A 22906-nucleotide genomic window follows, 5' to 3' on the forward strand; every position below is an offset into this window, starting at 1 on the left:
GTACCTTTCAGAAAAGGTTGGGAGTCAGACACATTTGAAAAATGTCAGCTGAAATTTAACAGGATTCTCCTCTGCAAGACTTCTCAGAACCTTCAAAGCTGCAAAAGGTCATGCTTTCTTCTTAAGAAGGGTACCACAGCTGATGTTTGCCAAACTACTTGAAATGCAATCCTTCATCACATGTTACCTCAGTGGAATAGAGGAAACTAAACCAGAGAATTACAGTAAAGATGTAGAAGTCATCCTGCCTAAGAAGCTCTCAGTCTTGAGGACCAGAGGACTTGTTAAAACATGGATTGCCGGTCCCATTCTCAGTTTCTGGCTTAGTAGATGTGGGGTAGGCCCTGAGAGTCTTCAATTCTTTTTTTTTTTTTTTAAGTTTTTTTTTTTTTTCAACGTTTATTTATTTTTGGGACAGAGAGAGACAGAGCATGAACGGGGGAGGGGCAGAGAGAGAGGGAGACACAGAATCGGAAACAGGCTCCAGGCTCCGAGCCATCCGCCCAGAGCCTGACACGGGGCTCGAACTCCCAGACCGCGAGATCGTGACCTGGCTGAAGTCGGACGCTTAACCGACTGCGCCACCCAGGCGCCCCGAGAGTCTTCAATTCTAACAAGTTCCTGGTAATGCCGATGCTCCAGGACCCCATTCCTAACACAGCTGGTCAGGTAGAAAGTTTCTCAAACGTGTCCAATAGGAACCAGTGTGGTGAGAAGCTCTGGTCCAATTGCATTTGGAACATTCTGTGCCCCGATGTCCCTCTCTAAGAAGTTAAAATGTAGGGGAGCCTGGCTGGCTTAGCTGGAAGAGCAGGCAAACTCCTGATCCTGGGGATGGGAGCCCCCACGTTAGGCATAGAGATTACTTAAAATACTTTTTTTTAAATAAATGAAATTCATATGTGTATTAGGTGCTAAAGATACTGGGAGTTCTTCCTGTAATGAGAATTTTATCATTTGTTTAGTCTAGTATTTTCTATTTTCGTTATTTTGACATCTTTTAACCATGACATCTTTGTGCATGCACACATAAACAAGTAACAACCCACTTTCTGAGACCACACAGGGAATATGATCACTATTTCCTCATGAAAATAATTCTTTCCTCTATAATCTCATCCAGGTTAATTTATTTTCTTCTCAAATCCTTTTCTGTCCTCTGTTGAGGCCAAGCAAACAATGCACTGCTTAGCGCCTCCTAATATCTCAGAACCGTTTGGTCTTCTAAGTACCAGCAGACAGCAGCCACAGCTCAGAAGGCCCAACACTTGGCTTCCTTCACCCAGGACATGATAAATGGACTAATTGTAAGTGTGAGAACAGCCTGCCTTCTGCTGGGTATCCCTGTGGTTAACCCCATACAATCCAAGGGCAAGGTTTTGTTCTTTCAAATCGTCCCACATTCTAGGTCTGGGAGGCAGGAATCCTGGGAGGAAACAAATTTACTTAAAACTGTTGGGATTTCGCTTCAACCCTCCAGCACAAGCACACTAGCTACTCTTGTTTTGTGGGTAAGAGGCAGAGCTGTAAGCTGTGAGAAAGTTCCATGCCTGAAGGAGCTACACCTGTTTCCAATGAGGCATCATCCCTGGGTGAGCCACTCAGCTGTGGGATATACACCAGCCCAGATAGAAATATCACTCGTGACTAAGGAGGAAATCCATGTTGGGATAGTTCTGAATATTTTAAGGTTTTATTCTATTAAGTGTAAGCTTATCTCCTAGAAACCTCCATTACAAACCCTTACAATACTTAGCATGATGCAGAGCAAAGCTTCTCCCTCTTGAAATGAGATAACAAACCACCCAGCAAAGTGATAGGTGCACAGTATCTCAGTGAATGCATGTTCCCTTCCCACCCCCCCTTCCACAGGACAGCCTTTCCAATGTGTAAGTTTGTTCTTCTTCAACTTAAATATGGCCAATTATTTCACATGATATGATTTCATACCATTTTGCCAATCTAACTTCTCCGCTCTCAACACTGCCTGTCTCATGTGGATCTACCCTAGGATGGGTGCACTCATCAGAATTAAACAGAGGTTCAGGAGTGGTACAGCCACCTGGGTGAACAGACATTCTTTTCCCTTGTTCTGACTCTTTCCTCCTACCATGAGAGCTGGAGTCCATCAAGCTGCCTGGAGGTCAGAGAGAGGACTCAACTCTCGTAGATTCCAGCATAAAAAAAATTGGCTTACTCAGGGGCAGGCAAAACACAGCCCTACGTTTTTGTAAATAAAATTTACAAATTATTATAAATAATAATTATACAAATAATTATAAAATTATTGAAGCACAGCCCACCCACCTGCTTACATCTTGTTATGGCTGCTTTTGTCCTGCAACAGCTAAGTTGAAGAGTTGTGACAGAGACTAGGGGTCTAAAGAACCCTATTTACAGAAAAAACTTAGCTAGCCCTGGCTTATTAAAAGGAGTAGAGGTTGTTTATAGAATCAAAAGGGGGTTAGAAACTTGGCTTGGAGAAACGGGCAGGAATCAAAGGATCCCATGGGAACATGGCCCACCTCCACTGCAGCACCAGGACACAACCGCCTTTACTGGCTCTGAAGCTGCCAGGCCCACCACTTTCCTCAGAGTCCTTCCTTCTCGCTGCACTGGCTTAGAGCTTGCGTGGAACATGTGAGTGGCCTTGCCTACAACAAGGTTCTCACAGGAGCAGCCATGCACCCCCAAACCTGGACTCCACCACCCAGAGCACTAAGCCTCTCCAGGACCCCATCACACCATGGCGTTCTGACTTCATGTTAGAACACAAGCTGTTTCCTTTTCAGATCCACAGTGGAACCACCTCCCTCTAGCCTGGATCATCCTGTACCGTTTCCACCACCAACCTCCCAACCCCAAGAGCAGGACTCTGTCCTTGTTCCCTCAGACATCACATTCCTACTTGACTCCCAATCCCACCCTAAGTCTTTCTGGATTCCCAGCTGTGCATCCCATGCAAATTAATAAACAGATCCTTCCCATCTGTATCTGAGTCATGGCTACCTCCCTCCAGGGTACTGGAGAGTGATGAAGCTGGCTGAGAGCCGAGGAAAGAGAGAGAAAAGGAAGGCTGGAGAGGCGGGGTCGGTTGCAGGCCAGAGCTTGTGCCCCTTCTCACCAGGTTAGCCTTTTCCAAAATGGAAGCATCCCTTCTTTGCACTCCTCTGAAGAGCAATGAGCTGAGCTCTGTGGTGATGAGAAAACAGAAATGATAGCACCGAACACCAAAAGTTCAACGTGAAGTGTTGTAAAGAGCTCCTGCTTAGGAATAGAAGGTTCTAGAAATCAGCATGTGGCTGTGGACAAACTACACATTCTCTCTCACCTGCTTACTTAAACTATTATTGGAGATTTTTCATATCATAAAAGCCTAGAAAGTTAAGAAAATGCAGAAAATCACAACGAGAAAGTAATACTAGTGACCTCCTCACCCAGAAACAACACCCCTATTTCCAGTCATTTTTCTTTGTATATCTATAAGGATTGGGGGCAACTGGGTAGCTCAGTTGGTTTCGGCACGGGTAATGGTCTTGCAGTTTGTGGGATCAAACCCCACATTGAGCTCTGCGCTGACAGCATGGAGCCTGCTTAGGTTCTCTCTCTCTACCTCTCTCTGCCCCTCCCCTGCTGGCACACACTGTTTCTCTCTCAAAACAGATAAATAAACTTTAAAAAAACCTTTAAAAGTACTGGTATCATCCTGTACATGCAATTTTATAACCCGCACCTTTTACTTCTTTTTTTAATCAAATTTTTGTTGATTTACACAACTGAAAGGTCACAACTGAAAATATATGTCCAATCACCTTGCATGTGTATGTTTCATTAAATATTTTTATCACTGAAAACAAAATTTATTGGTTGATTTTTATTTATTTTTTTAATATGAAATTTATTGCCAAATTGGTTTCCATACAATACCCAGTGCTCATCCCAACAGGCCGCACCTTTTACTTCTAATACACTGTAAACAATTCCCTGTCCTTGATATTTCTCACCATGATGAATTTTAATCACCACATAATAATTAATTCTATACTTGCACATAATCTATTTAACCAATTCTCTCATGAAGTAACTTTACATGGTTTCCAATTTTCCTCATTAAAAATAACACCATAACCAGCAATCCGGATTGTTAGTCCTTGGGGATAGCTCGAATTTCTTTCCCCTCGGGATCAATTCCTACAAAAAGAACCTCAGGGGCACCCGGGTGGCTCAGTCGGTGGAGCATGTGACTCTTGATCTTGGGGTTGTAGGTTCAAGGCCCACACTAGGTGTAGAGATTACTTAAAAATAAAATCTAAAAAAAAAGAACCCCAGATTTTTTAAAGGTGTTATGTGTAAGATTTTAGAAAGATGTTTACAAATTGCCTCTCATCAACATAATAGAAGTGTGCCTTGACCCCTCAGCTTCTCAGTTTGTTAAAAGATTAAATCTCACCCCTCCTTACCTAGGAGAGTTGCTGGGAGAACCCAAGGACATAACAGAGGTTGAAGCATCTTATAAACTAAAGCATGCAGGAAGAGTGTTACTGTCCTGTCACTCAGGGACCTATCCTCCTTCCCCACCTCCTGCATTACTGGGGCATGAATCTGAAATATCAGTAGTCAAAAAAATATATAAATAAAATAAAATAAGCTCACAAGGCACTTCTGGCAGAATGAAGCCCCTAGGACACGTTTTAGGATCTCTAATGTAATTTAACACACATCATGAACCACCAAGATGCATTAAAAGCATGGTGGTTATGTGCTATGCACAATTATCTCCTCTGACCAGTTCCCAAGCTGTTCTTTCTCCAGTGTAACATCTAAGTATATACAGTAGAACACCCTGGGGATGTCCAAGTCACCCAGTTTGCTACAAGGGCAGTCCAAAGTCTCATGAAGTTAAAAAACAATCATCAGGGTGCCTGGGTGGCTCAATCAGTTAAACATCTGACTCTGGATTTCAGCTCAGGGCATGACCTCGCGGTTCATGAGTTCAAGCCCTACATTGGGCTCTACAATGACAGTGCAGAGCCTGCTTGGGATTCTGTCTCTCTCCCTTTCTGCCCCTCCTCCACTCTTGCATGCTCTCTCTCCCTCAAAATAAATAAGCAACCTTTAAAAGAAAATCATCATCAAAAGAAAAATCCTAAGCTGAAAAACAAAAGCACACTTAATTTGAAAGCATGTACTCCTGAATCTGCCTCTGGCTTAGATGATTTCATTCCTGAGCTGCACAGCGAGGTGAGGAAAAGGAAGAGCCAGAGAGTGGAGTGGAAAGGGGAGGAGAAGCTAGAAGTAGGGTGCCCTGCCGCTGGTGACCCTGAAGTCCTCCCTAACCTCCAAGCCTCAATGATTTCACCTGTATATGTGGACAAAATATGGCCAGATGCTGGGTCCTTAGGGATGTCAAGGGCGGTGCTAACACCGGCACACCAGTGGCATCCAATAAACAGCAGCTACAACTACGACACGTGGCCTACGCTGCCTCAGGGGCAACAGAGAAATGAAGGACAGGCACATCCCCCCGCTTGAAGACAAGAGAGTGAGCGGGGTATGTAGATGTCTAGGAGGGTTAGAGAAGGGTGAGAGGATCAGGTGACTGACCCAACTCCAACCCCCTTCACAGCACTCGGCGTGTCTAAAAGCAGTACTGTATTTATCTTGTGTTGCTCACCTTCTCTCACCTGAATGGAAGTTCCATGACAGCCTGACATACAAGAGAGGCTCACCAAGTATGTGACAATAAACAGGAGCTGCCACTAGGATGTCACTAGGATGCACGGTCAGTGAAGAGCCTGATGCAGGGCTCTATCTCGTGAACTGTGAGATCACGGCCTGGGCTAAAATCAAGAGTTGGATGCTCAACCGACTGAGCGCCCAGGTGCCCCAATGACCTGATTCTTTACCCACCTTCCAGGCACAGCCTCCGAAATCCCTCTCACAGCCTACAGGCCCTACCCCTGGATTCCAGCTTCACTGTGTGACTTGCTTTGGCATCACAGTGAGATGGGGCAGCGGTATTTACCGGTTCTGAGCCTCAAAAGGCCTAGTGTATTTGCACATTCCCCCTCTCTCCTCTGCCGTCACTGTGGTAAGGACATGCCTGCACCAGCCGGTGGGTTCCAGGAGGAAGAGGAGAGATATGTGGGCAGATACCCTCTGGCAGACCCGGCCTAAAGCAGCTGAAACCCCAAAGAAATAATAAAGGATTACTGCTTTAAGTTTTGGGGTGCTTTGGTCTGTACTACTCACCAACTGATACAAGGGATTCCCACTCTGATAGGCAGGCATAGCAGAAAACTCTAGTACATCTAGCTGAGGGACACTGGAAAGTGACTTGGAGGAAGTAGGTATGAAAAGGCAGAGAAAAGAGGGTAGACTAGCTCTGGAGGGGGACAGGCATTCCATGGAGACCCCCACATGACAGAAGCCACCCTACAGCGCAAGGATTTAGGCACAGACAGGGCTCAGAACTATCCAGGGGACATCCCACAGTGAGCAGAAGCAGGAAGCCAAGCCACACCAATATTCACAAGCTATGGAGGAAGGGGTAAGGGCTGTGTACCTACTCACCATCAGAGAAGACCCACCTGGTAGCTGGTATGTAGGGCTGGCCAGAAGGAAGGGAACAGAGAACAAGTGGACCGTCTGGGCCAGGAGGAAGAGGTTGGGGTCAAGGTGATGGTGTATGGCTCTGACTTGGTAACAGAAGGATGCATGAGGTGGAGGGAAAGAGGAGAGCCAGGAGGAAGAGGAGGAGGCAAGGGCCTGGCTCAGTTCAGTGGAGGGTGAAGGACCAGGACATTCAGGAGATGACACCAAGCATACTGGGGAAGTGTGAGCTCCAGAAGAGATGGGACAGGTATGAATTCTGGAGGTAAAAACCGGTGCTGGGGTGGGGGTGGATGAAGTCTGTAAAGGCAAGAAGGTGAAGGGAAGGAGGGAGCGAGGGGGACAGGAGAGCGAGTAACTGTCAGAGAGAGAAGGTGACAAGCAGTTCCCACAGCAGGGGGCTGCAAGCAGATGACCACGAGAAGGCCTTTCCTTCCTGTGACCATGTCCAGGGCTGGTTAAATAGCACCTTTGGTAAAAGCCTGCAACAATGTGCCTTTTATGATCTTTGTCAAAGCTGTTGGATCCTGGGGTGCAGGCCCAAGGATTCTTCCTCCAGACAAGGAAATAGGACAGTTATCAACATGCATGTCCTGAATCTCCCCATGTAAACCTGCACACCCCCCTGGAGGGTACAAGCACATTGTTGGTAGTCAATTCTATGATTCACTTCAGGCTAATGTAGAACTTAAAGTCCAACCCCAATTTTCCTCTCTATCAACCAGAATTAAATACCCAGGCAGAACCAGAGTTCAGTACGATTGCAGAAAGCAGGACCACACAGTGCATAAGTGTGGAAATCAACCCTCCAAATTTATTTTCCTTATTTCTAACCTCCACAGCCTCACTTACATCTGCATTATGGGTTCTGCTGACAACACACCATAGGAAAAGGTGAAATGCCAGCACATAGCCAGCAGGCAGGGCTGACTAACGGACAGCATGCAGTGAAGAAATTGGGATGAGCTCCTTCCTTTGTCTGGGGTTGGCATGGTGGCGTGAGGCCCTGGGCGGCCACAAGCAGCGGAGACCTGAAGGTGACACACTAGCAGATTTGTCTACAGGTTTGCATAAGAGAAACATGGGTGACGTGCAACTCTGCTCCATGCCTAGCGGAGTGCTGTGAGCAATGATGTGCACCTTAAATTGTAATCCCATGCAGTAAGCATTTATCCAAGGTCTTTTACAGACAAACACAAGTGAAATACAGTATTCCATTCCCCAGAAGTCCCTAAGGAGAGAATATTGTCATCATGCAAATTAGTAACAACCTCCTAGTAATGTTTCAGGGCCCCTATTTCCCAAAGTTTCGAGAACATTCTAGCAAACTTGCTTTGTTTTGTGAGTGCTAAGGGACATAACCCCAGGTCTAGTTCTCTGGGAGAATACCTGATATATTTTCAATTTTATGACTCTGCATTTTTAGCTTTTCCTTCTTGGGTGTCCTGCAGCCCCAGTGACAAAGAATAACCTAGATGTCTGGGGTGCTCTGAGGAGACTTTATTTCACATACTCAACCCACAACAGGTGTTCAACAGAGTATGTAAATGAGCAAGGTAATAAATTCTCACATTCTTGCCCCACAAAAGCCTCATTTACCCCCAAACACCTCCCCCTCCCTCTTTCTGATTCTCACACATTGAGGATAAAGCTGTTTTATCTTTTACAAGATTTCATTAAAAACAATTAATTCTTCCCTTCTTTGCCATCCATTTTAACTTGTGCTTGTCACCTGGGTTCTCTTTTCTGTGTTAAAATAGTAAAATGGCTCAGAGACACCAGAAATTCCACCATCTGATGAAAAACACCAGGATACTAGAACATAGGAAAAACTACCGTGGTCTTTAAAACACAAAAAGGAGGAGGAACAGGAGGAGAAAGATAATTACGAACAGGTCAGATGTGAGAACGAAAGAAAATCAGAAAGACTTCGATGGCATGGGACAGGATTCTTTTCAGAGACAATTACTTAGTAAGAAAAGTGACAAGCAACGTTACCGTCAGGTCAGCGGAGACTAGGAGAACCAAGACATGTTTGCTGCATCACGAGTCCTCCCACAGCGAGCCCTCCTCTCCCATGTATGAGACCACGTGTGGTTCACAAAGCCTCTCACCTGAGTAACACAACTGCAACTGAAAGGCAATTTTGAACTTCTTTTTCTCAAGTCAAAAGATCGAAACAGTTGGCCAGCACTTGGGGATGGCAGAAAATGCCAGGTTAATTTTTCTTCTGATATCCAGGACTCGACACCCATTCCTCTTAGGTGTGAATCGCTGCAGACCTTCGTCCGCACCTGCCGTGGCACACTCTCCCTCCTTCCCCCGCACCCAAACAAAGAAGCAGCTGAGAGAAGTGACATCGGGACTGGCAACCACATCTCATGAGGGCCACTCTCCGTATTAGACCCCATCCTCATCCTATCCCAGGGCCTACGTGGAACAGTATGGCCTGGTGATCCCATTTAAATGACTAGACAGAGGTCACCTACTGAGATATGAACACACAGAGAACACCAATTTATGAGGACGGTGGAAGCTGAGAGAGAACCCACCAATCACGAAAGTGCTTTGTCCCTCCAGTTCTTCTAAACTGTGCACATCTTGCAGCCACATGAAAGGACACCATCCAAACAGGCCAGGTGCCATTTTCTCTTGGACACAGCTCAGTAGACACTCTATGGGCCTCACGTAAGAAAAGAAAACCTTGCACAGGCAGGTCTAATGCACAGCACTGTGCTGCAGATAACATGCAAATGGCACCCAAGGGCTTCCGGCTCAACATGAGGTCTCTGCAGGCCCCAGAGGGTCAGTCAGCACAAACACAGTGGGCAGGTTGGGCCCCTGGGCAGAGCAGGGCTGTTATCACAGTGTGTGAAATAAGTCATTCTTAAATGAAGAGTGCTAGGTGAAAGAATCAGTCTGAAAACTCTGGAAAAGGCAAAAACAGAGATCAGTGGTTGCTAGGGGTCCAAGCAGAGGGGAGGGAGGCTTGAGTAGGTAAAGCACAAAATTTGTAGGGCAGGGAAACTTCTCAATATGTTGTGGACACTTGACTCTTAAGCGTCTACTGAAACCCAATGAACTTCACAGCACAAAGATGAATCTCAGTGAATGCAAATTTAACAAAACATCAACAGGGAGGCAGGGGACCCCAGGAAGGAATGAAGAGTGTGACAGAAGAGTACAGCTGTGCTGGTAATGCTGGGAAGGATGCTGACCCCAATCACTCAGGAAATGAGGGAAGCCTGTGCTCTAGTGGATAAAGCTGCTCCCCAAGGAGTGCAAACCAATGGTTCCGACCCTGCTGGCTACTCACAGACCCTGAAATCCAACGATTAAGTAAACAGGAGTGGGTGGTGGGAACCAGTGTCCTCACTGTTGGTATAGAAGCAGAATCAAGGGAAGAAGACTGAGATGGTCCCTGCAGTGTCGGGCTGGAATTGAAGACAGTAGAGGCTCAAGTTAAGCTTGATATAGATATGTAATTACAGACAGAAATGTTTGTAGACATGTGCACATTCACACATGTATCTCCTTGCTTGTCAGCTAAGTATTCTGGAAGCAATGACACCCCAGCAGCAGTGAGCACCCCTCGCACTCAGTTTCTACACATTTTCAAATAAAAGGAATGAGGGCTACTTGTAGAAACAGCAAATTCTAGGATAGGACAGGAAATACACCAGATGAGCCTGAAGTACCTTGTAGTGTCAAAAAGTGAGGGGCGCCTGGGTGGCTCAGTCGGTTAAGCACCTGACTTCGGCTCAAATCATGATTTCATGGTTCGTGGGTTCGATCCCCGCATTGGGCTCTGTGCTAACAGCTCAGAGCCTGGAGCCTGCTTCGGATTCTGTGTCTCCATCTCTCTCTGCCCCTCCCCTGCTTACGTTTGTGTTCTCTCTCTCTCTCAAAAATAAACATTTAAAAAAAGAATTTTTTAAGTGAGGCAGTGCTAAAAAAAAAAAAAAAAAAAAAAATTCCACAATGATGGTAGGATTCAGAGACTCACAAAGCAACTGAAAGAGCTCCCAAGAACCAAAGCTGGAAAATGTGAGCAAAAAAAATAAAGTAGTATCGGATTGTAACCCAAAGTGTAAAAGAAATGATTGAATAAATTAACGGGGGAAAGAATTAAATCTGTGCAGAATTCCCCAAATACTTTATGTAGATTCTTCACCCTTGAGGAGAGGGAACATAATTCCTAGTCCTTAAGTGTGGGCTGTGCTTAGCAAGCTCCTTCCACAGTGTGGAAAGCAGAGAGAAGAGTGACTTTATGGAGGAGACATCTGGCCACCACACCTCAGCCAGGAGATCAACGTCAACATCCACAGAGAGGAGCCATATTAACGATATGTAGCCCTGACATGATATGAAGAGAAGGGCGTTTACCTCTGTGGTCTTCCTCCCTAAAACCCAAAACCCCAGTCTAATCATGAGAAAAGAATCAGACAAATCCAAATTATGGGACATTCTGCAAAACACCTGACCAGCACTTCTCAAAACTATCAATGTTACCAAAAACAAGGGAAGTCTAAGAAATGTCATGTTCAAGAGGAGCCTAAGGAGATAGGATGACCAAATATAAAATGGCATCTCAGATGGATTCCTGGAACAGAAAAAGGACATTACATCAAAACTAAGGAAATCCAAATAAAGTATAGAATTTAGTTCATAATATGTATCAATACTGGTTCATAGTTCATAATATGTATCAATACTTGTTCGTTAATTGTAACAAATATACTGTACTTATGTAAAATCTTAATAAGAAGGGAAACTAGGTGTAGGGTGTATGGGAATTCTTTATACAATCTTCACAATTTTCTTGTAAATCTACAACTGTCCTAAAAAAAAAAGTTTTTCAAAAATAAATACATTTTGTAGGGATGAATCACTGAATTCTCCTAAAACCAATACTGCACTGTATGTTAACTGGAATCTAAATAAAAAACTGAAAAAAAGAAAATAAAAATAATAAATACATGTGTATATACAGTATAGACACAGTGCAATTTACGAAACCATCAAAAATGATGTATAATATTATAAGCTATCTAAGGTGTAAAAAGCAGAACCAAAATTTGCCAGTCGTCCTCTATGTTGGGCAGTAGGAATATAATTAGCATTTTATTTTTTCTTCTTTGCTTATCTATGCTTTAAATTTTCTTCAAGAAACATGTTATCACCTTTGTAATACGAAAAATTCTACAGGTTATCAGTTCCTGGATTTATAAAAATCACTGGATAAAGAGGTTCAGGAAACGATCCTGATTTCCTCACAAGTTTGAAAGGTGTGGTTTTGACTGCCCGCTCACTCCACCCATCAGGCCAGAAAGACCACAAAGGTCGGCTCATCCTTGAAGTGTAAGCACTCTGCGAGGCTACACCTGGAATTACACACGCAGATCCACAAAGTGGAAGCTATAATCACCGAGACGGAGGTGACAGAAGCCAGGAATGATTACCCAGCAGGCCCTAATCATCCCCCGTGGGCTTCCTCACCTCACTACAGGTGCTGGCTATTCCTAGAGCTGGCTCTCAGCGGAGGGCTCCTGAACACACACCAGTAACGGAGAAGGACTCACACAGAGAACACAGGGTTGCGTGGGGACGAGCCCGGGACAGCAGCACAGGAGCCAATCAGGAGGACCCACAGGTGCTGTGGAGTCCCTGCATGAGTGTGGCCGGCAGAGCTGTTTTTGTTCCTCAGAGCTTTATGGAACAATTGAACCCACGTGGCCCACGAAGGAGATCTGTCTCAGCTGTGTCCAGCGTGGGGCATCTCTGAGGGACGTGACACATTCCCACACCCAGGATACGGCCTGGCTCCCACTGGCCAATCATTTCAGTAGCAAGAACAGTACTCGCAGAACAGCCGCCCTCCTCCCAGGTCCCTCTGAAGGCCCAGGGGCCAGCGCACGGGAAGCAAAGGTAAGACCCACCCGTACTTCGCAAACACATCACCCATGAACATGGAAGCAGCTGTTTACTTGAGTTGACTTCTTCCTCACTTAAAAGTAATGAAATGGTTTGAAAATATTTACGAAAAGAGAACATAAGAGGACCAATATCCCCCATCTGTTTGGTTAAAAAAAAAAACAGAAACACTTTGTAGAATTTCAAAGTTAAAAGATAGGCCATTTTAAAAATTTACCTTTCAAGAGACACAATTTTTTTTTTAAATAAAGTAAGAACAGAAAAATACCTCACAAATGCAATGTTCGTGATTGACTTCTCCCAAGGAAAGTATCACCTACCTGCCTAACCTGTCACTGGCACGTGTGTGGTTTGGCGACCTCTCTGGACTTGCTTTCCTTCATCATGAAAGTCTCTGACAAGCCAATGAGAAAATTATCAGAAAACAGGAACCCCCTCCACACTGCATCCTTTTTCTTTTATTCCCCTAGTGCTGTTTCTTGTCTAAATAATTTTTGATGAGCATTTAAAGATACAGTAACACCAGAGATGATCAGGAAAAGTAGGAACAGAAAGCCAGAGCATCATGGAGAGGGGTGAGTGGATATGGGGAGAAAGCAGGAGATCCCAACTTGACACAGAGGTATTTAGCACATGTTGGTATTTTCCCTGCCAGTGATTTTAGTGTTCAAAGCATGACATCTTGACCTGAGAAAGAACCACTTCCCACTCGATTCAACTGCTTTCTGCACATCTCTCACTGTCTCCACACAGGGGTCTCACGGCTGACTCCCACTGTCACCTTCCCGGACGGCTCAGGGAAGCGCCTGATACCTCTCCTCTCCGTGGCCCCCATGACCCCACCCCTCCCAGCTGTACAGCTCCTGACATCACTCCTCAACCCTTCCCAGTCCCTGTGTCTCATCTACACGTCACTGAAGTACTGGTGTCTGCCAGACTTGTACCAGAGCATACGTTATATGCTCTCTTGGGTCTCTCTACGTACGCACAGCCTGAATCCATAATGCTTCCTAAAACGTATTTCCAGACTCTACCAGGAATCCCAGATGCAGAGTCCAGCTCTATGGAACAAGTGCCTCTTACTAAGTGGTCCACATTCACTGCCTGTCCCACCCACAGTCACACTCTTGCCTATTTGAGCTGCTCGTGGGCCCCAGAAAAAGCTCCCACTTCAGAGTCGAATTCTGGGTGGAAGACTTCAACCCTCTCCCACGTCGCAATTTCAGCCATTCCCATCTCTATAGCACCCCTCTCTCACACCTGCTCCTCTCAACACATGCGCCGCACCGTGCTGTAGTAGCAGGGATGGGGGGTGCCTCTCTATTAGTCCAGAACATTCCCAAGTGCTGGGAGTGCCCCACAGCACAAGGCCTGGCACAGAGCAAGGGCTGCAGAAATATGTGATGCGTGGGTAGACAAGTGAGTAAGACAGCACGGATGAGTGGGTGCTGCACACACACCGTCCTGAAGGACCTGACCGACGGTGCTCTGGCCTGCAGTTAAGACTGTACCCTTTGCGGGGCGCCTGGGTGGCGCAGTCGGTTAAGCGTTCGACTTCAGCCAGGTCGCGATCTCGCGGTCCGTGAGTTCGAGCCCCGCGTCAGGCTCTGGGCTGATGCCTCGGAGCCTGGAGCCTGCTTCCGATTCTGTGTCTCCCTCTCTCTCTGCCCCTCCCCCGTTCATGCTCTGTCTCTCTCTGTCCCAAAAATAAATAAACGTTGAAAAAAAAAATTAAAAAAAAAAAAAAAAAAAGACTGTACCCTTTGCTTGGTGGTAGCTGGTTCAAAGTTTAAGGGCTCTAATTCTTGGAAAGTTTGCCCTTCCTTATTTTTTTTTAAGTTTGTTTTTTATTTTTGAGAGAGAGAGACCACAGGGAGAGGAGCAGAGAGAGAGGGAGAGAGAGAGAATCCCACACAGGCTCCGCACTGTCAGCACAGAGCCCAGGGTGGGGCTCGAAGTCATGAACGGTGATCACGACCTGAACTGAAACCAAAAGTCAAATGCTTAACCGACTGAACCAGTCAGGTGCCCCTGCCCTTCCTTATCTTGAAGTCTCTTTCAATTCTGTTCTCAGAAACAACAGCTATTCCCTCTGAGCTAGGATGGTCTCCAAACTCGAGAAGGCATCTGTCACTCCACTGTGCGGTGTCCCCTCTTGAGACCACCACCCACCACTCCTTCCCTGGTTCTTCCAGGGGCATGGCTACCCTACCTCCCACCATCTCGCTGTCCTCAGTGATCCACATAAGAGCAGGGCCCCACACTGGCCATTTCCCCTAAAGGTGGCCTGTACATCACAGACAAAGCAAAACCACAAGCAGCTTGACCTGGACAAGGCAGCCTGTGGAAAAAGCCCAAGTGGGATTTAACTTATCCACTCCGCACCTCACGTTTGAGCTGATACATGCACTTATTCAAATTTCCAGGTACTTTCCATTAATTCTATCTGCCTGTCACCTTGTGCTTGTGCTCAGCACCCTCTACCCTCTTTTCACCCTTGGAGAAAAGAGAGCAGGGCAGCAGTGCCCTCTTTGAAGAACACAGCCACACACAGGAAGTACAGAACATGACCCTCTACTTAACTCCCTACAACCAGCAGGTCTGACCACTCTCTCCTCTGGGTATCTCTGAAACAGTCCACTCTCCGCCTCTCCACTACCATTTCCCACTGGTTGCTGCTCTGACTCCTGACTCATCTCACTGCCCACTCAGCAGCCAGAATCATTATTAGAAAATGTAAAAGGGAATTTATCACTTATGAGCTGAAATACCTTCAATGGATTCTAGATGCCTCTAGAACAGAGTCCAAAGCTGGCCTCACAGATGGGGACTCCAGGACTGGCCAGACAGGCCTTAGTCTGGCTCACATCTGGGCTCTCACTGACCACCACACTGGTCTGCACACAGTCTTTGTGTTCAGGGCAGCTCTGGGATCTTAGGTGGGCCAGTCTCTCCACTGGTCTGGATGATTCTGGAACTCAGTTCTGAAAGCATTCAAGGATCCAGTGGCCACACACTGTCCCCAAGGGAGAAGAGGGGCTCCTTCCCCAGTGCTACCGATATGTTTCTCAGTAAATGTGAGGACTTTCTCCAGGTCCCAGCTGCCCAGGGGGAGAGTCACTCGCCCGAGGAGAAGGTGCCTACAGGCCTCCTCTTGCCTGTTCCAGGAAAGGCCAGTGCTGTAGTGCCCCACAAACCAAATCACCTGTAGTCATCACATCTTCCAAGTCTACTTCTCGTTACACTAAAACCAGCTTTCCCTGTAGGTGTCATCACCCCTCTGCCAGACACACAAGCCCTGGGAAGGCTGTGTGCCCCGGGGAAACACTGCAATGGGATGAACTTCCCTGAGGCCACATAGATTTTTTAAATGCCTAGGCTGTCCCTAGCTCAACATTGACATCTCTTCTTATAAACAACAACACAGCCGAGAAAGGAATACATTTCCATCTGTGAAGCTGACCCTTCCCCTGCCCCACCAAGGAAAGCACAATGTGCAGAGGTCAAAGGGCTCCAGCCCTCTAAGGAAAGTGTGGTCTGGGGTCGTAGACATGACCCAGCCTCTGATGGAATGGGAGTGAGATAGAGGATGGGCTGGGCTGGGAGAGGAAAGAGTTGGTTAAATTATCACGAAATGCCTTTTTATCACTGAAATTTAAAGAACCTAATGGTTTACTCCTTCACAAAAATTATTATTTATGTCAATTCAGGTGGAGTGTCTTTCTGCTACAATTTAAAATGGTCCACGTTCGGGGCACCTGGGTGGCTCAGTCAGTTAAGCATCTGACTCTTGATCTCAACTCAGGTCGCGAGTTCAGGTCCCGTGTTGGGCTCCAGGCTGGGTGTGAAACCTACTAAAATTAAAAATAAAATAAAATAGTTCATGCTCTTCAAAACACGGTTTTCACAGCAATCTTTCCTGGATGCTTGAAGCAGGTTCTTACCTGCAGCCAGAGGATCCTTCAGGCAAAGCCCACTGGAGCAGGGCCACAGGAGCAGGGCCACTGGGGCAGGGCCACAGGAGCAGGGCCACTGGGGCAGGGCCACAGGAGCAGGGCCACTGGGGCAGGGCCACAGGAGCAGGGCCACTGGGGCAGGGCCACAGGAGCAGGGCCAGTGGGGCAGGGCCACAGGAGCAGGGCCAGTGGGGCAGGGCCACAGGAGCAGGGCCAGTGGGGCAGGGCCACAGGAGCAGGGCCACTGGGGCAGGGCCACAGGAGCAGGGCCACTGGGGCAGGGCCACAGGAACAGGGCCAGTGGGGCAGGGCCACAGGAGCAGGGCCCCGTCAGGAGCAGCAGTTCCAACTCTGACTTTCCATCACCCTAAACTCTGCACAGCCTCTAGTTATTTTGTGTGATGGTGACAACGTCATTTAAAGCAGCATTCATATTTTTTTAAGCTTATAGCTCATTATTTTAAAAAATGTATAACCAACAGAAACCAAAGTACAAAAAAGGGGAGAGTGGCACAGGGTAAGAGAAGATTTCCTTCCTCAGCCACCAACCAACCAAGTCCCCCTGGGCTCTCCTGGTTCCCCACCTGGACTGAGGCCATGTTTCAGGAGGCCGGCAGAGGAACGGATGAGACGAGCTATGGGAAGCCTGTGCACACCAGGGGCTGCCGCAGGGATCCATGATGACACTGCTGCTGTTTTCACCCAGAGATTTCACTCAGCTTAACAGAGATAGAGGATTCAACCAGACTCCTCTCGTCTCTCCCAGAATGGCACTCTAAGTGTCACGGCCATTATCCTACCATGTGGGTTCTCTCTGTGGGAGCCACTCAGAACCACAGTTGCTGAAGCCTCCAGAGGATGGGGGCTGGGGTGTCCTCAGCCTGCCAGGAATCTGAGTCCTGACCCCAGCTGGTACCTTACCAACTGCAGGAAGCAAAGGAGTTATCTGACCATCCTGGCTCTGGACCGCTCATCAGTAAATAATACATAATTTCTAAAGTCACATCTAGTTCTAAAATTCTATGGGTCTCTGACCGTTTCAACCCCAGACAAAATTTGTCGTAAACCCATGTGGGCCCTCTACAGCCCAGCATGTTCGTCTTTTTTTTTAACATGAAATCTATTGTCAAATTGGTTTCCATACAACACCCAGTGATCACCCCAACAGGTGCCCTCCTCAATGCCCATCACCCACTTTCCCCGCCCTCCCACCCCCCATCAACCCTCAGTTTATTCTCAATTTTTAAGAGTCTCTTATGGTTTGGCTCCCTCCCTCTCTAACTTCTTTTTTTTCCTTCCCCTCCCCCATGGTGTTCTGTTAAGTTTCTCAGGATCCACATAAGAGTGAAAACATATGGTATCTGTCTTTCTCTGTACGACTTATTTCACTTCGCATCACACTCTCCAGTTCCATCCCCATTGCTACAAAAGGCCATATTTCATTCTTTCTCATTGCCAAGTAGTATTCCATTGTATATATAAACCACAATTTCTTTATTCATCAGTTGATGGACATTTAGGCTCTTTCCATAATTTGGCTATTATTGAAAGTCCAGCATGTTAGTCTTTATGCAAAGTATTATCATCAAGTGAAAGATTCTCTGGAGCCAGAGCGTGAACTCCCTGCCCGCTCAGTACCTTCCAAAGACCCCACCTTCCGTGTGTGATTTCTTTCCTGCTATTGATAGTTAGGAACGCACTGGCCACTAAGCATGATCTAGACTTCAAGTTCAGGTGCAGATTTCAGACACACGTGAGTCATGCAGATGTAGTTCTTGGCTACCCTCACTAGGGCTGCTCCTCTGTGAGGTGGTAACCAGAGGCTTATCTCTCTGAAATGACACTGACGCCACAAGTGACCCTGCTAGACTTAACCACACAGCTGTCAAGGAGAAATGGATTAAAAACATCTGCCCCCTATTTCCTTCAAAGAGGGAATATAAAAATTTGACTCATTTGTTCATAAAGCCAGTATCTACAGAGCATCTACTCTGTTCCAAGCACCGTGCTAAGATACTGGTGCAGAAGGCAGGCAAGGCCGACCCTGGAAAGCATGGATTCTTGTGAATTAACTAAATACATTCTGGTGTTGACAAAAACAAGCCTTATGCCATAACCACTATACAAATGATAAATAAAGTACAACTGCTATTGTCCAAAGGGTCCTGAGAGAGCATCTGGACCAATTCCATGGTTTGGTGACTGCCCATGACCCCACAGTCAGGGGTTGAACGAGATGCACAACCAGGCCCCCTGCTTCCAGCCAGTTGACCGCTTTCTACTAAATCGTTTTTCCTCCCCACTTCTGAATTTAGCAGTGAGACCTATGCGTACCTACCCAGCAAAATACAAAAGTGATAATAATCCCAAAATCAATTTGCAAACAACTGTCAAGAATACCTTGATGGGTGGGTAATGGCTTAGAAAAGACAGTCCACATCAGAATCACTTACTCTCTGGGAGGGTGTGCGTGTACCACTGCGGATCTAAATGAACCAACAGTGCATTGATGACATGGGCCAAGCTAGAGGTAATGCAATTGTGGACAGGAACTGAGCAGAGAGTGGTGTCTGTAAAGGAGCAGGCCCTGGGCGAATTAGCCAGGTGCTCGGGCCCAACAGAGCACCCAATGGGTTAGCTTTGTTCACAGAATTTAGTGTCTTTCCTGGTTTCTCATGAGCATGTGCACTTTCCTCCTCTGTAACATTGCTCATCACACAAGATCTTCCTTCTAGCCAGCCTAATCCTTCACTTCTACATGATCGGATTCCATAAGCAATGGACATGGAGACGGAGAGAACAGAGGTGCCACTGGGTAAGGACTAATGACAGACACCCCTTGAATGTGTTGTGTTTAAGATGATCAGGAAGCCAAGGATTTAGATGAGAGGACAAGACAACACTCAGATTTGGACCTTTCCAGCATCAAGGTGGCTGCCAGCATCCGGAAAGCTGAAAGATGAGCCCTCAGAAGAGCGAGACAAGAATGAGGGAGGCAAGGCGTGCATCTAGGGAACCAGGAAGAGACATCGCAGGAAAGAAGGAACTAGGAGAGGCCAGGACAACCCCACAAGCAGCCGAGTGTGGTGTCCCTGCCACACAGAAGCAGGAGGTGGGAGCACGCGGATGGTAGCACAAGGCCAGGCATATGAGGCAGGGAGACTGGCCAAGTGGCCAGAGAGAAGGTGCCACAGCCTTTAAATGTAAATCTCCATCAGAGAGGTGAAAAATCAAACCACACCACTGAGGAGTAAGAAGAAAGTTGGGGTGTTACAGACTAAATTCACAGATTGAAGCCCTGATCCCCAGAACCTAAGAACATGACCATATTTGGAAACTGGGTCACTACAGATGCAATTTGCTGAGATGAATGAGATCATTAGGGTGGGCCTCACTCCAACAAGACTGCGTTCCTACACAAGGGAAATCTGGACACACACACAGAGAAGGCACACATGTGCAAAGGAAGGCATAGACTGGTGTGATGCTTCCATAAGCCAAGGATCACCAAGGATGGGTGCAACCACCAGAAGGCAGGTGAGAGCCTGGAAAGATCACCCACAGAGCCTCAGAAGAAAGCAGGCTGGCCACTACCTTGGTCCCAGACCCACAGTTTCCAGACCATGGAAAGATATTCTGTCTGTGGTGCTTTATTGCAGCAGCCTTGGGGAACCCATACAGTGGGAGATAAATGAGATCAATGGTGGAGAGCTTTCTGTCAAGTTCTACCACAAGGAAGGAGAGAAATGGAGCACAGGGGACTGAGGGCTGGCCCCCCACCTGGGAAGACAGAGGCAGGGGGTGAGCAGAGAGGGGAAATGCTGGGAGAAGGCGAGGTGCTACTGGGCATGCTCAAGAGGTGCTCCCCAATCAGGTCAGCTTTCTCACTTGAGAAAGTCTGAAACAGACATCTGTAGAACTACTGCAAGGATCCAACTGCCTTTCAAAAGGGAGACCTGATGCCTGTCCTTTGCAGTCCCCTGAAGGACAGCCACGGCTGGACTCTGGCTCATCATCACCAAGGACTTTAAAGTAAAATGTCAGACTGACCAGCACACTGAGAAATCGTAGGCCCAGAGTCCCAGCCAAGGAAGCGAGCAGACCACAGCCTTTCCAGCTCCAGGCTCCAAGTTCCCTGCCCAGCAAACCTTCAGGGCAAAGCATGTGCTTCTGCAGAATGAAAGCTGCTTCTGGGAAGTGGTCCAGAGGTTAAGGTTTAGCTATTTTGGAAGCTGGGCATCTGCCAAGGAGAATACATGGCCACCTATGTGGAACAAAACTGTCAGGCAGCACACAGTGGCAGCAGAAGGCAGCACCAGGGATAAGAGACTCGGTCCTGCAGGATGCGTGTTCAAGGAGCCCAGCACCAGGCCAGAATTCCAATCTGTTTGGCCCTGTTGACCCTTTCTGGGTTTAAGAAAGGAAAGAGAGAAAGAATCCAGACACATAGACTGAACTCCCTCGAGGCCAAACTCACCTTCCTCCTGCTCTACAGTTGTCTGCAGATCTCTGCGGAAATGGGAACAGGTGTTGCCTCCTCCTCCTCCACTGTGCCCACACAGGGCTGTCTGTGGCCAGGAAGCAGCACTTTCTGTTCTCCTTCCCTCCTGAGAGAAGCCTTAGCTGTAACTTCTTGGGGATGTGAATGTTAATAGATGCAACATTTAATTACTATGTAGTATAATTAAATGATTATGGGGATTTTAAAGATCCTTTCACTCAGGACGAGTATTGCTTAGTCCAGAGCACCCCACTCAGGTGGCAGATGGGCCTTCCTCTCCTCCCTAACCTCGGGCAAGCACCTCTGCCAGACCCTGAGCTCCAGCTTCCAGCTAGCCCCACTGTCTGTAACAGCCAGAGACCATGGCTCACAGAAGGCCTCCTGGAGATGGCATGAAGACAATTGCCCTAAGATGCCATCCCCGTGCCCAGGGTGCTAACCTTAAGGCCCCACATCTCTGTGGCTTGAAAGCCAAGGATACTCGTGGCCTGGCCAGAAACTTCCCTCTTTTATTTCTTTTTTTTTTTTTTTTTTAATTTTAAGGACAGAGAGAGAGAGAAAAAAAGTGGAGGAGAGGGGCAGAGAGAGAGAGAGAGAGAGAGAGAGAGAGAGAAAATTTTAAGAAGGCTCCACACTGCCAGCACAGAGCTTGATGCAGGGCTTGATCCCACAACTCTGGGATCATGACCTGAGCTGAAACCAAGAGTTAGATGCTCAACCAACTGAGCCACCCAGACACCCCAGCAACTTCCTCTCATGACATGACTGTCCATGGACCTAGGCCCTTCTCAAACCACCTACTCACACCAGGCTTTCCACTTTGTGGAAACGAATGTCCTTGAGTTCCTAAAGAGATCACAACTTCTAGGAACATCTGAATGGGGCCTTCCCTGAGGCTCATGACAGACAGATACCCCTGACTTCCCATAACAGGAGTCAGTGGGTGGCTGCTTTCTGGTACACCTGGGCCCGCCCCAGAAGGAAGCAGGATCAGCCCGTGAACAAGGAAAGAGATCATCACACAGAATGAAAAAAGAGAGCATAGTGGTTGGAATCACCCACCACAAAAAGCTGGTAGCACAGGAAAAGGAACACACATATTCCTGAGATATACTTTACCAGTAAAACCTCCATTTCCCCTCCCTTTTCAGGAGAAAAGGAAAAAAATCCAGAGTCGTGTAGTTCCCTTTACAGTTCATGATGGCGGCATTCATTCATAACAGCTCAGACATGATGGTGGTGGCAGTGGGGTGACCAAGTGGTCAAGTCACCTCAAAACGTGCACGTCTGTGTATGTACATGTGACAGCATGAGCTGGAGGGACAGGAAAAGCACAAAGGAACAACAACTTTACATATATATATAAGAACAGTAAAACCCTGGCTCATGAGTAACTTGTTCTGCAAATGTTCCGCAAGACAAACAAATATTTCTAATAAATTTTAACTTCATAAATGAGCAACTTCTTGCAATATGAGTAGTACATGACACCGAATGTCACATGATCACAACTGAGCCAATGGTTCTTCTCTCTGTCTCTCTCTGTCTCTCTGTCTCTCTTGCTGCAGGATTGTGGGTGATTGTCTCCCACGCTCAGGTGCTCAGGCCATGGTGTTTGGCAGAAATCAGTGATTTTTCAGAATGTTGGAAGGTGCCAAAAACTAGTATTAGTGTATTTTTTGTCACTTCCAAGCACCTGTGGACAGTCCTTTGCTTCATTCTAGGTCAGGCCGCCTGCAGATATAGACCCTTTCCTCTGCTGCCTTATTGCCAGTTACATTAAATACAGTCTCTGACAAGAGTTTATGAATACTTTACTGTAGTCAACATCCGTGTGAGCATATACAATGGTCCCCGTGCAGAAAAAGATTCCATTGAGCCAAAAGACAGCAGTAATTCCATT

The 22906-nt window shown here is 46.9% G+C and overlaps 1 protein-coding gene across 3 annotated transcripts in view; it reads right to left on the reverse strand.

The window, feature by feature from the left end:
• The window catches only part of PTPRN2 (protein tyrosine phosphatase receptor type N2), a 766821-nt gene that overhangs the window by 741253 nt on the left and 2662 nt on the right, over positions 1 to 22906 (reverse strand). The gene's annotated exons all lie outside the window — the stretch shown is intronic.

Source organism: Lynx rufus, unplaced genomic scaffold, assembly GCF_022079265.1.
Source record: "Lynx rufus isolate CCGP_SWC_20201006 ecotype Redwood Valley unplaced genomic scaffold, mLynRuf1.p SCAF_4, whole genome shotgun sequence".
In the NCBI taxonomy this organism is placed as follows: Eukaryota; Metazoa; Chordata; class Mammalia; order Carnivora; family Felidae; genus Lynx; species Lynx rufus.